Consider the following 9,757-nt stretch of genomic DNA (forward strand, 5'->3'; position numbering starts at 1 on the left):
CAAGATGCCATCCTTACATAGTCACATATTTACTGGGCATCAGTAAACACTTTTCCCTTAATATTTTTAAGGAAATTCAAAGATGCCTCTGCTGCTCTATAATATTGGGACACTAAAAAGGGCAGGTAATGTTAATCTGGGAGGGAGAGAGAAATTTTCCAAGAGAGATTTTCCCATTAATGGTCACACAAAGTGCTTGATCCAGGCAAGGCGGCAAGGTGTGACACCATCTGCCCGTCACTGTGGTTGTCAATGCTAATGAAATTTAGTTGTTCATGAACATTGCTTCTGTTTTCTAGAATGCAATATTACTCATTTTACAGTGTTGCATGTATTTGTGTTTTGTTCAGTGACCAGAACAAATAAGTTATTGGCACAATGATGTCCATCCTGTTAAACCCAGGCTGTCATATGGACACAACACAACTACTGCCAGCCCTGTGACCAACATGTGCAAGTCATTTCACAAATTCTTTGATAACTTGTCCTTACTTCTCAATGGACTCTTCACACATCAGCACTGTTGTATTCAGCTGCTTTTGATTCAATGACTTCACATTGATATTCTCATGATTATCATTGCTTCAGTTCCTTAATTTCTGGCTCCTGGTCACTTCCTTCCCTGTATCCCAAGGTGTTTGCTTGCTCTGCAATAGGTGGCAGAAGCTGTCTCTGTCTCTCTGCAGCTTCCTTGATTCACATCCTGCTTAAGTGTGCACTCATTGCTCCTTGAATGCCACCCTTCTTGCTGCAGAGAGGGCAGTATCCTTACATCTTACTACTTGGCCGTATCAAAAATGTGCATAAAGCCCTTGGGAAAAAACCCTGAACAGTTGTCAGAACAGCAGCTCTCCTCTACCTACCCCTCCTGCAGACTCATCTCTGCCTCTAGAACAAACCACAGTGCAGTACCACCTCTTGCTCTAATAAAGCAATTATCTTTTATATTTATCATTGATCATTTCTTGGAGATCAACCCATTTGACTTCAGCTCCTGTCAAAATTTTTTTTAAAAAGGCACCAGAGAGGTAGGGGGGATGCAGCCAAATTTTTCCAAATGTGAACTAGGCTGGAAGGGAATCTGAAGCAATTCTCTTGAGCCTTATTTTTAGCAAAGACAAAACAAGAGACAGATTTACTCCAGAAAGAAGCAACAGAAACTATTCCTTAATGAGCTTGTACCACTAGATGGTGCTTTCAAGAGAACTAAGTAAGTCAAGTCAAAGCAGCAGGCAAGGTCAACACACCAGAACAGAGAGAAAAAAGCACAACAACTCAAACTAAAAACATAGCCTTACGTTATTAAACTTGCATTCTAGGCCATGCTGTGGTTCCCTGGCAGAGAAAGGGAGCCTTAACACACCCTGTCATCACAACAGGGACATGACAAGCAATGACGTGCTAATAAATATTCCAAGCTCTCAGCTGCTTCCAGCAAAGGATACTGGGGCATGGAGAGAAGAAAATAGACTCGAGCACCCTCTGGGCAAGCAGATGTCATTCTCAGAAAAAATATGAATTACACTCAAAGTGACCTGAAGCCATCTCACTTACCACCTGTCACAGTCCCTCCAAGCATAAGACTGGATCACTGGGCTCAGTGGTCTGGGAAAAAAAGGAAAAAAGTTGGTGTTTGTCCTTTTGAATAGGCATGAATTGAGAACTTTTCTGGTTATTTCCACCGTTCAGAAAGCTCGTTAAAAAACCATTAAAAAGCTTGGCAACTGCCTTGTTAATCACGTTTTAAAAAACATGTAACATTGCTGTACAGATACACAGCTCAGCCAGCTGGAAGATTCAAGATGTTTTGTTTTGCCTCATGCTTTAGTCAGGTAATGAATAGAACATGGCACAGAACAAATATATACATTTTAATTTCAGTCTTTGCACTGTTTTATTGTTTGTTTAAGCCAGCCCAACTGAGACTCCTTGCACTATACGCCCCTGGTTACATTCCATTGGAAACAAAGGCATATTTGAGGGAAGTACCTCTCACAAAGAGGTATTGATGAACCAGAAATCAGAGTCTGGACAAATGACCATTTTTCTATAAACACAGCTCTATTGTTTCAGCTGTTCTTCTCCAAGGGAATAAATATTTCATTATTCAAAGCAGTGGCTGAAAAAGCAGAACAACTCCTCCCCCTTCAACCAATAATCTTCTCCTCTCCACTCTAGAAAAACCAAACTCCATGGTATCCATGATGCCTCTCTTGCAATATTTGTATTAGTTTTTTCACTCTTAACTTGTCCACAAACACAATACTGTGATATAAAAAAGATAAAGCCTGAGGCAATTAAGCCAGTAATGTCTGCAATCCCCTGCCCACCACACAGTAATTCCAACTTGCTCTTTGCATCTGCACCACCTGTACTTAACTCTTGGTTTCGCTACTACCAATGCCTTCATTTTCATTTAACCTATTTCTCCTTTTTTGGCTTTACTCCATCTGTCAAGCTGCCTCCTCTGCAATGAGTTCCTTCCCAAGAGTGTACTTAACCATTTCACAGATACAAAATCAAAGGGAAGAACCAATTCTGTCTTCCCTCCAGCCCTAGCAGATCTAATCCAAATAAAGAACACTTTAATTCTGGGAATCGTTGTTTCTGATCCACACAAACCCCACAGCACCAGAGTTACAAAACAAGCCGAGATTTTAGTAGTTCTGGAGGGATATCTTCATACTCTTACTCAAAGTCCACACTGGCAAGATTGCAGGAATGTGGGTGAGTAGATGATCTGGTGTCCTATATCTCAAGATAGAGCTGACAGGAGAAGTCATTACTGTCTTCAGCTGTTCAGTGGGATTGGGTAAAGGAACATCAAGGCTTTTTGGGAAGTGCTCAGTGATAGCATCAAAGGCAGTGGACACAAAGGCCAACAAGAGCGGTCTAAATACTTCAAAAAAACCAACATTGTTGTCAAACACTGAGAAAGGTTGCCCAGATAGTCTGTGGAACCCTGATACTCACATGTTCCAGACTGAAGTAGCCAGGCCTTAAGCACCCAAAACGATTATGATCGATTCCTAGCTGGGGTGGGTTTAGACCTCCAGATATAGCTTCCAACCTGGATTATTTTAGGATTCCCATGCTCAAGGATGCCTTTATCTGGAGTAACTGTAGCCAGTAGCCATCTCCAAAGCTGTTCCAAAACTTCTACAAGGGCAACATGAAGCAGCAGACTTCTACAGAAGGAAGATGGATTAAGGTTCCCAAATATTCAAATTTACACATGACAGCTCCGTAATGGATTTTAGTACATTGCTCCATTCACAGCACACAAAATCAAAAACTTAAGTCTCAGTTAATAATCACAACACCCCCTCAACCACAATAAAAGGAAAAAATTACATTAATTGCAAACTGATCAAGCTTTACCATGCCTTATCAATAAAAGAATCAATCTTCAAAACTGCTGGTAAAACTACAGCACTTTTATACTACTACTATAAGAGGACAGGTTAATCATAAAACAGCAGATTTTTACTTCCCTAAACATACACTTTGATCAGCTGCAGTTCAGTCGCTACAGCTAGAGTAACAGGATAATGGGACAAAGGGAAGTGTAACAGTTCACTGCTTCAAACATTTTCATGCTCTTGCATATGTTTAACACACTCTTGATATGAAATAAGATCCCAGTTCCCTTAGCAAATCATCCAATGCATTATTCAACATTCTTAGGAGGGCTTTAACATGGATGTACTCAGCCAGAGACAATAGCTTCAATTAAATCACTGAGGGTTGAGTAAAGCACAAGGTCCTGCTGAGGAAGATCACTGATACAAGGAGACAAACACAGGAAGCACATCATTATGTGATGATATCAGCCCCGGGCCGCAGAGAGATGGAAGAGTTCTGTACTGGGAAACAACATCTGCTCTGCCCCACGTCACAGGCTGGGGCCAACACAACTGTCTGCAATTAGGGTATTCCTAGCCAATTTTGGTGTACCTGGTGCATCATAACCACAGATTGGGTTGCATAGATATACCCACAGATACAAGACACAAGCTAGTTAGCTCAATTTCCACACAACTATTTGAGAATGTATTAATGAAAAAAGAAAGCAAAGAAAAACAGGATTAATGCAAGGCAAATTTCACCTCCACAAAGAGAAAAGAAGAAAAGATTCCTAGAGAATAAAAGCAGACAAAATACTTATTTGAAAAGGAGAGAACAGATTTTCAATAATACAAAACATTAGTTTCTTTCTTTGGCAATTATTTAAAACTGAGTTCCTTGAGTTTATATAAATCATGTAGCTGATATTCTGTACAAACTTGCTACTTGCTTAAAGGTATTTCCCTTGTTCTATTTAATACTGTTATTGGAATACAGCCTTTAACATTACATTATTCAGAATTACATCAAAATTGTTAAATGCACTAAAAATTCAAAAGTTAGTACATAAGAAACTCATGAAGAAGTTAGACAAATATAATGACTCATTTGAGACCTTTGACTTGAAAGAAACAAATATGTCATCAGGGGTATGACATGGCACACCAATAGATTTCTAATAACTACATATATAATTACCAATTTATTTTTAGCTTGTTGAAGCTCTAATTTGTTACAGCTATTCTTTTCCCTAGTTTTGGGAGGAATTGAAATGGGTTCCTGACATTCTTAGAAGTCTCTTTCCCATCCTTCTCTTGGTATTTAGTTCATCTTCTAAATAAAAGGGAAGAAGAAAGGCTACACTAGGAACTAAATTAACAAGAGCAGTTTGGAGAGAAAATAACTTTCAATTTGTTCTCTCTTCCAAAGCCAATCGCCTGCCCTAAAAGATTGATTCTGCACTTCAGGCCTCCAAGCTTTCTGGTTGCCTTCCCTAAAATATTGATTCTGCACTTCAGGCCTCCAAGCTTTCTGGTTGCCTTAAGCACAAGGACAGCACAAAATAATTGAAACCAACAAGGAGATACTTGACATTGTAGGAAATGGTACTGGACACACTCTTTAAAAACACATAAACCAGTAAGAAATGTTAAGGCCGCAAAAGGGACTATGTAAAATGACCCAGCAGGTATTCTAAAAGTTGTAGCTATTAAAACAAGACAACTTCAGCTGCAAAAGGCTGTGGTCTCAAACTCTCATGGTGGAATTGCACAGTAATGACATTTCTTAGATCTGAGCAGAAGGGACACCTAAGTAAAAAAGGCTTCTGCAGCATTCAGAAAACAGCTTGACAGAAGGCTTTTATTACTAGGGCTACTTAAAAGCACAGAATAGGAAAAAGCATAAAGCAGACAGGAATGCATAAAGATTAAGGTCTACTGCTGTAAAGATTGAAGAGAAAAACAGAACAAGTTCCTGGGAAACCTGCCTGTCCAACTGAAGAACAAAGAGTTCCTCTGATATTGGAAGCAGTTATTTTGACATGGCAGTCTCATCATAATGTTTGCAAAATGAAACATAGACACACAAGTGAGGAACTTGTTTGGAAGATGTGGCATGAGGATGTGGTGATGGCTACCCAAACATTGGGAAACAACTTCTTGGCGTGCGGTAGGTACATAGAGTGAGTTTGGCATGCTTCCCCATCACCCCCAACAACAGAGCTACAACAAGATGAACTAGCACTCCTGGTGAGGGCCCACAGCTGCACCATAAGTTCAGAATCAGAAGTTCCTGGCTTCCCAAAGCACTGCAGAGCTGAGATATGCTCGTGGCAACTGGAATGCTATATTCTCTCCCCTCTCTGGACTTACATCAGTGTCCATATTTGATTCCCATAGCAGATTGGATTCACCAGACTTGGGTTGTTTTGCTTATTACCCATTGCTGGAAGTCACTGTCCCCCAACCCCTCCCAGCTTTGTATATAAAGTGAATGTCTATCAGTCACCTGGCACAGGAGCTTAAACTCAGGATCTCTGCTCTGCTCCAAAACATCCCAAAAAGAAGGCTGGAGAGCCCTGTTTTGTTTCCTAATATCTCACTTCTCAAATATCTGATCAGCAATTCACGATTTAAAGAGACCTCCTGGGCTGGCACTATTAACTCATATAGAACCCAGTCCTACAATGGCTTTTACAGAGCCTTCAAATTCATCTTAAAATCAGAGAAGCTCTCTGACAAAGGAACTGGCACAACGGGTTAGAGTTGTAATTAGTTTACCAAGCAGAGCTTAGCACTACCTGAGGACACATCCAATGAAGGAAGGACACGCTGTCTTTTCGACAGACTCTTAATACTGTTTAACAACTATTTTCAGACTGCTGCTTACTGTCATCTTTGACTAAAAAGACTCTAAAATGCCAAGCCCAGTGGGGCTTGACATCAGAAGGAGGAAAAAGAAAACAGAAGGAAATAGACAAAAAGAGCCAATTGCATGAGACACAAAGGAAATGCGGAACTTCATTTAAAGAGTTTAATAACTCATCTTTTGTCAAGCTTTACCACACTACAGCCAAGGCTATCAAAACTGTCTTACAATAATATATGAAACAGAAAACCAAACATGCACACACCATACCACACCCCTATCACCTGTGTCAGTGTGGAGTTACCAAGCAGATCTCAGTTCACTTACCTATTTCCTTGAAGCCCTTTTGAGGTGCTGCCCTCTCACTCTGCTCCTGACTGCCCAGATGGGCTAAGGAGAACAAACAAGACACACAGAGCTTCGGCATTTGGTGTTTTCTTAAGAGCTGTGGCAAGAGCTCCTTTATCAATGAGAAATGGTTCAAGAACCAAACACAATACACTACTGCTGGAGCAATACATTTGTTTGTTTTACAGCTCTTTTTTTTCCCTTTCAGTCAAATGCAACACCTTTCAGTAGAGTATCCAAGCACTATTAATTAATTTACTTATTACATACAAACTAACCTTTTCTGCTTACACAGGAAAGTTACACAAACCCTAGCTTATCACGGATTATTTATGTTAGAACCACAGATGCAAAACTAAGTAGTGCTTCCTGAAGCTACTCACAAGGAAGTGTAAAAACAGAACACAGTACTTGTTAAAGGAATTACACAATGTCAGAGGGGTCTGAAAAAGCCTCTTGCAAAAGCTAGACATAAAATTAGCACTAGCTCTAAGCTAGAGTATTTTAGAAACTCTTTTGCCTCATTTTGAAACTACTCTAGTTTTTAGTGGCCTTTTGCACTTACTTCTTCCCATCTAAAGAACAAATTAGAACAAGCAATCCCCACCAGGTAATAGACTTGGAATACCTTTTGGTATTTTAAGTTGAAAAAGGACTCACCATTAACTGTTCCGTGTTTTTTTTCCCTCAGATTTAAAGAGATGAAGTCTTACTGCCTCTCTTTGAAGGGGGATGAGGAGAGCTGTACATGTTAGTTATTTGCTAAGATATAAACCTGGAAAATAGCTAACTACGTGTGCAAACATTTTTAACTGCAACTAATTGGACACTTTTCACATGCAGGGTTTTTGCACATTTGATGACTAATCTTATGACATAGAATTTAAAACAACTTTCACAAAAGTGTGAACAGCAACTTTAATCTTTCTATTTCTACACTCCTTTTTAAAAACACACTCAGGAAAAAGTTACCACACAACTCAAGGAGTGACTCAAGAAGTGGCAATCAGAGAGAAAAAGTACTGAAACAAGGAGTGTCACAGGTTTTGAACCTCCTTCATTAAATCACCATTAAGTGTATTAAAAAAAAAACAACAAATGAACAAAAAGTCACCAGAACAGGTGACACAACTCCATTCAACTAAGAAGCACCTACACCATATCTAACACTTCCTTCCTGCTTGTGTTTCAGCACTGCCCCAGAACTTGAAAATGTTCTGGGATAAACATAGCCTAAGTTTCCAGAAACAACTTCTACAAAAACATTCTCTAAACCTACTAATAGGAAAACCACTCAAAGAGTCTTTCCATCTTCTGACAACATTTTCACATTCAGAACTCTGCTTAACACAACAAAAAAATGAGAAAAAAAATTAATAAGTGTCTCTACTCCCTAAACTAGAGTTCTCAACACAAAAAATATCCTGAGACTTAACAAAGTTCTTCCAGGCCACTATTCAGTTTCTAACAGTGGGAGAAGACCCTTGAGAGACAACATAACCCCTTTTATTAGTCACTCACAACACTCAGTTATTGCATCTGCACAGCGACATGGCCAAAGCCAGCCTCCAGGGCTGAAGCACAACACCCTCACCCACAAAGCTGCTCATTCCATGACTAACTTGCTTAACCAGCCTGCCTTTTTAACTTCTCAGGGTAATAAAGGAAATCAAGGTCAGCTGCTTGTCATGAAAAGCTTGCTATCATCCCTTTAACCTGCTTTGGTGCTCGCTGCAGTTACTCTCACCTGTTCAGGAGTCACAGCTTGTAGTAAAAAGCAGCTGTGTAGCTGTCATCTCTACCCCCTTCATGGTTTTGCAGATCTTGACAAAATCCTCTCTCAGCTATTACCTTTCCACACAGAAGAGTTCAACCTTCTTCAGTCTTTCCTCATAGGAGAGCTGCTTGATCTGCTCTAACGCTTTAAGTGCTCCTCCCTGTGCCTTCTCTAACCACAGAATGTCCCTTACAACAAGGCACAGCAAAGTGGGATTTATGGTTTTAACATTTTACTACATTAAAGTGTCCTGGCCCCATGGTCAACAAACCTCCTCAGAAATGTACTGCCGAGCAAGGAATAAATAAGACATGAGGTCTCACCTAAATTCCTCCATAAAGGATTCCTTCTTCCTTTGTTAAAATTTTTGCCCCAGGAAATAGAATGTTGTGTTTTGTAATTACACAGGCTGCACTGAAAGAGCAACTGCAGGCGCATCACAGATTTCTCACCTGGGAGAAAAACTGTCTGCTGCTACCCAAATTACATCAGCTAACTAGAAATTACCATTTCGCACCTCCACGAGCCACAAAGCATGGGGTGATCACTTTAGTTCTCTGTTGGGAGCCACCATTTACAGCTGTAACACACAGTCAAGGGGCTCACCCATTCAGGTAGAATTAACTGGTGTGTTAGTGTCACTTGTGGGAGACAGTAAGGCCAACAGTTGCCTACGGCAAAAGCAGACTCATTTCTACGTTTTCCTTTCTTTTGTGGGGATCTGTGAGCAGGTTCCAAAGACGTGGCAGGCAGATCCAGAAGTGCTGGTTGTCTGGTAACCCTGCAGTTAAATTGGGTACTGTACATTTCAGATGATCAATTCCTTCCAGCATATTGGAGAGGCTAAAGAACTACAAACCCTACTTAAATAAATGAGTTTGTCTGCTTATGACAGCATATCAATTAGGAAGCAAAAGCAGCTAACACTGTCTTGGTATCAGAGTTACAAGGAAGGTGACAGTTGTACTTTGCTCTGTAAAATCTCTTGAGGTGTGTGCATCTATAGCCAAAACAATCGAGGCTGAGGAAAAACACTTAAAGAACTCGATGTGAATCATCATGATCCAGAAATCTGCTGGAGAAATTCCTTCCACTTTGGCCAGACCTGTGCAAATCAGTAGAAATGCACAAGGGACATAATCTTCAATATAACTTACACATATTGTGCAGCTCAATTAACTGGATTTGCAGAATCACAAATCTGGAAATAACAGTGTAGTATTTCTTGATTTTTATGAGCATGATAAAAACTCCACCGGGATGAAAATGCAACAGGGAACATTGTCTTCCTCCAACACAATCAAGTTCTAACCTCATTCTGTTGGATGAAGGCACTCCACAACCTCAGAGAAATATGTCACATCAAGAGGCGTTTCTTGCTCCTCAGCCAGTAAAAAAAAACTTTGATGATATCAC

Source organism: Anomalospiza imberbis, chromosome 4, assembly GCF_031753505.1.
Source record: "Anomalospiza imberbis isolate Cuckoo-Finch-1a 21T00152 chromosome 4, ASM3175350v1, whole genome shotgun sequence".
Taxonomy (NCBI): Eukaryota; Metazoa; Chordata; class Aves; order Passeriformes; family Viduidae; genus Anomalospiza; species Anomalospiza imberbis.